Genomic DNA, 5,212 nt, shown 5'->3' with positions numbered 1-5,212 from the left:
TACCCGTGAGAAAAACCTACCCCTCGTCACTTCCGGTACTCCGCACTGTATGTAATGCAGCGGGTACATTAAAACAGCTGTGCTGAAATACGAGTGATCTCCGCTCCTGTCCCGGTCACTTCCCTGATCTCGGATAGTAAATATAAAAGCGGCGGCGGCTGTATGAAAACATAAATCACTGAGCCGAAAGCCGCTTTTATATTTACTTGCCGAGAGCAGGGAAGTGACCGGGACAGGAGCGGGGATGACTCGTATGTCAGCACAGCTGTTTTAGGTAAGCGCCGCGTCGGTAGGTTCTTTTCACGGTACACCGTGATCGTTTTATACTAGTGCGCATGCGCACTAGTAAGCTCCTCTGTTCTGCCATTAGGTATCCGGGGCTCTGAGCATGCGCACTGCTGCGCTGCTCAGATGCTTCTGGCCGGAAGTGACGAGGGGTAGGTAATTCTCACAGGGTAGGTAATTCTCACGGAACAGTTGTCACATGACCTCTAGGAGAACGGTCACGTGGTTTTAGTGGAGTCAGCTGCCCACCGTAATGTCAGCAAGGTCCTCGAGCTGGGTCTCTGCGTCCTCTAGCCGCTAGGAGAACGGTCACGTGGTGTAAGTGGAATCAGGTGACTGTAACGTGAGAAAGGTCCTCGGGCTTGTTCGGAACTCTCACGTGAATTTGCCCTTCAGCCCTGACGATGGCTATGGCGAAGCTCACCAGCCTTCTCCGGTTACTAAATCCAAACCTGCCGAAAAAGAACTGGACACGAGAAGAAAAACTGAGAGCCCGGCTAGCGTTTACCTACGCCGCGAGCTCATGGCTTATCGTCGGCTGCCTCGTTTACCATCACCTCACTAAGGAGAAAGAGGAAAGCTCGCCGACAGAAGGTGAGCGCCACCTAGAGACGTATAGCCGCCTGTACTCTTGGTCTCCTAGGCTGGTTGCAGTAGATGGTGCTGTTCTGACGGCTGGGCACAGTCACGTGGTTTGTCGAACTGCCCTTTCTATTTAGTTGGTGGCATTTGCCCTATAAGGCCTCATTCACACCAAGCATTGGTTAACCACTTAAGCCCCGGAGGATTTGGCTGCTTAATGACCAGGTCCTATTTTGCGATTCGGCACTGTGTGACTCTAACGGCAATTGCGCGGTTGTGCGACGCTGTACCCAAATCAAATTGACGTAATTTTTTCCCCCCACAAACAGAGCTTTCTTTTGGTGGTATTTGATCACCCGTGCGATTTTTTTTTTTATTTTTTTTTTTTTTTTTTTTTTTTTTTGCGTTAACAAAAAAAAGCGCGACAATTCTGAAAAAATATTTTTCACATTTTTTTTTATATGAAATTGTCAAAAAAAAATGTAAATCAATATTTTTTTAACATTTTAGGCCAATTTGTTTTCTGCTACATATTTTTGGTAAAATCACTATAAGCGTATTTTGATTGGTTTGCGCAAAAGTTATTGCGTTTACTAACTACGGGAAAGATTTATATTATTTCTATTGTTTTTTTTTTTTTAAACTAGTAATGGCGGCGATCTACGATTTTTCTTTTTGCGGGACTGCGACATTGCGGCGGACAGATTCACTGACATTTTTGTCACTTTTGGGGGTACCAGTGACATTACTACAGTAATCAGTGCTATACATATGCACTGTTACTGTAAAGATGACACTGGCAGGGAAGGGGTTAACTTTATTGGTGACAGCCGTCTGTCATTCTCCCTCTCCTGCGGGAGATTACGAGTGGCCGGCGGACATCGGAGCCATCGGTCACACGTGCTGGCTCCCCAAGGAACGAGCGGCCGCACGCTCACCCCCTACAGTCTCGTCGGCGAGCGACGTAGGTTTATGTCACTTTGCCTGTAAGCGGCAGAGTGCCGCAGTAAATCTACGTTAGGCGGGGCGTAAGTGGTTAACCGAACCTCCCCTTTTTTTTTTTTTTTTTTTTTTTTTTCAAAGCTATATAGGGCAATCCATCAATTTAACCACTTCCAGACCAGGTATTTTCTGGCATTTTTTGTTTACATGTAACAATCAGTTTTTTCTTTTTTTTTTTTTTATAGAAAATAACTTGGAACCCCCAAACATTATATATATATTTTAAAGCAGAGGCCCTAGAGAATAAATTGGTGGGTTTTGCATTTTTTTTTTTAATGTCACATGGTATTGCGCAGCGTTTTTTCCAATGCAATTGATTTGGGGAAAAATACACTTTTTTGAATATTAATGCAAAAAAAAAAAAAAAAATGCATGACCCGATTTTTTGTAAAACATTAAAGATGATGATACGCTGAGTAAATAGATACCACAGGTGTCACACCTTAAAATTGCGCAAAGCCATGCAATGGTGACAAATGAGGTAAATTTTACTAATAATAGGTGACACTTTAAAAGCTTTTATAGGTTATCACTTTAGATGTACAGCTGAGGTCTTCTGCTTGAATTACTGCCCATGATCCCATGTTTACAGTGACCTCTTACATGTGGGACGATCGCTGTGTGTGCGTGCATTCGCCTTCAGGTGGGAGGACAGGGGTACTTTACATTTTTTTTTAATTTTATTTTAGCTGTTTTTTAAAAAAAAAAAAAATTAAAAAAAAAAAAAAAAAAAAAAAACACTTTTTCATTGCTTTCACAAGAAATGCAAACATCCTTTTTGACAGCAATAAGCATGTGACAGGTACTCTTTATGGAGGGATCTGGTGTGTATAAGACCCCAAATCCCTTTTCTGCCCTTAAGTGCTGGTTCACACATATTCGATGTCTGTGCGTTGCAAATTCAGCCATACAGATTGTATGGATGAATTCTCATCACATTTGGACCAAAGTTGCACAGGGCCGTTTTTTTTGTCCCCACCAGAATTGGATCGCATGGGTGTTCAAACCTATGCGATCCGATTCATTTCTGAATTGACAGTTTGCACTGCGATATGCGAGCTGATCTGGGTTTGTTCGGCTTCCTTAAAAGCTGACAGGCATGACGGCTGGTCGCTTGGATCTCCCAGTGGAATGGAAGAGCCTTAAGCAGGCGGGGGGGGGGGGTCCCCACCCCCTCCCCCCTCCTGCTGCTTGTAAAAGGTATCATCCCAGTATAACCACCTGAAGTCTAGCAATGTATGCTGGTCTGGAAGTGGTTACATTAGAGTTGATTTTATCATATACAGCAACAGTTGTGAGCCCAGTCTAACAGGAATCCACAATATTCAAGAAATTTGGTAGCACAAGAGTACTAACACCTATACACTTTGATATCTGGATGATGCCTGCTGCCATAGGCATCATTCAGATATCTTTCTTTTCAGCCGCCCTAGGAACACGGTGAGGCCGTGATTGGCGTGCTGTGGGCACGCGGGAGTGGCCATTTTTGGTGCCGTCATATGACATCCTCCCATCATTTGACGGTGGGCTGGGCGGCAAGTGGTTAACCTCATGCTTTTCAGGGTAGAGGAGATATCTGGGGTCTTATTGACCCCAGATGTTTCCATAAAAAGGACCTGTCATGCCTTATTTCTATTACAAGGGATGTTTACATTTCTTGCAATCGGAATAAAAGTAATTTTAAAAAAGGGAAAATTAAAAAAAAAAAAAATGTTTAAAACGCCCCTGTCCCCTCATGCTTGCACGCAGAAGCAAATGCATATGTAGGTTGCGCCCGCATATGTAAACAGTACTACATATATGAGGTATCGCTGCGAATGTTCTCACAAGCAATAATTATAGCACTAGATCTTCTCTGTAACTCTAAACTGGTAATCTGTAAACATTTTTAAAGCGTTGCCTATGGGGATTTTTAAAGTACCGAAGTTTGGCGCCATTCCATGAGTGTGCACAGTTTTAAAGCATGACATGTTGGGTATCTGTTTACTCATCGTAACATCATCTTTTATATTTTACCAAAAATTGGAATAAATGTATTGTTTTATTTGCATTAAAATTCATTAAAGTTATTTTTTACCAAAAAATTGTGTTTTGAAAAATACCGTGTGACATAACAAATTGAAACGACCGCAAGTTTATTCTCTAGGGTCTCTGCTAAAAAAATATATATGTAATGTTTGGGGGTTCTAGCAAAAAAAAATATTTACATGTAGGAGAGAAATTTTAGAATTGGTCTGGACTGGAAGTGGTAAAAACATTGTGACTGTGGGAAGTGCAGAGATGCCTACCTCAAAACCTGAACTCTAGGAACAATCTTTTTTTTTCAACTTAACTGGTCCAGGTTGCATATATCTAATTCCTCATATATCCCATGCGGTGGGCCACTGGGGATGCAGGAATTCACTGCACCCTTTATTACATACAGTCAGCCCTGGTTTCTTTTTGGTGCTGTTCAAGGGGCTTGCCTCCTGTATATAGAACACGGGGTCATTCGCTTGGCACTTCCACCATTCAGAAAACTTTTTGTATTTGTTTGGATATCTTGAAGTTATCTGTCCCGCCCCTCCACCTTGTCCAATAGGAGAATCTGGAATACCTTTAAGTGTTTTGAAGAGAGAACAAAAAGAAAATTGAGTAACAGCTACACATACTTAATAAAATAAAATTTTTCTCTCTTTGCAGATCTAGAAATTTTACAAGATGCAGCTGATGTGGATGATGATCAACTTTTAGTCGGACAGAATGAAGTATATTCAATGACCTATACCTACACACAAGCCTATGTACCATTAAGCACTAGGATTTCTCAATTTTTTAATCAAAGTTCCAAAACACTTGAAAAGAATTCACCAGAAGAATAATATCCTGTATAAAATCTTGTTAATAATTATATGAATGTGATCTTTTCGTTTTTCTGTTTCATATATAAAAACGTGTGCGTTCTTCCCTGGGCTTCAGGACCCTAGCACCAGCATCTTAACTAAGGGAAACTTGCTGTGAAGCGAGCCATGCTGCGCTTTGTGAATAGTCCTGCAGTCTTCTGGGACCTGTGATGTGTACCAGAAGACCTTGGGCGAAGAGGGGAGGGTGAACTTCTGCTCGAATCAATGTGGTGATTTGGGCAGAAGTGGGAGGCTGTTCCTGTCATCCCAGGTACCTGCTCCTCCCCCCCCCCCCCCCCACCCCCAAAAAAAAAAAAAACACTAAGTGTGAAATGCTAAAGAGGAAGCAAACAAGCTGAACTTTTTCTTTTGAATGAAGTTGCTCTTTACGCATAAGCTTAGAATCAAGCTTATAGATGTGTCAACAAAGATATACAGAGAAGCCGCCTGCCACTCCAATC

The 5,212-nt window shown here is 42.2% G+C and overlaps 1 long non-coding RNA gene across 1 annotated transcript; it reads left to right on the top strand.

The window, feature by feature from the left end:
• The first annotated feature begins 699 nt into the window (after nucleotides 1–699).
• LOC309551002 lies at nucleotides 700–4,761 on the top strand. The gene is made up of 2 exons (XR_014225046.1): nucleotides 700–879; nucleotides 4,552–4,761. It is a non-coding gene; the product is annotated as an uncharacterized lncRNA (long non-coding RNA).
• The last annotated feature ends 451 nt before the right edge of the window (nucleotides 4,762–5,212 follow it).

Source organism: Pelophylax lessonae (genome assembly GCF_965119305.1).
Source record: "Pelophylax lessonae genome assembly, chromosome: 3".
NCBI lineage: Eukaryota > Metazoa > Chordata > Amphibia > Anura > Ranidae > Pelophylax > Pelophylax lessonae.
This window is presented reverse-complemented; position numbering and strand designations above follow the sequence as displayed.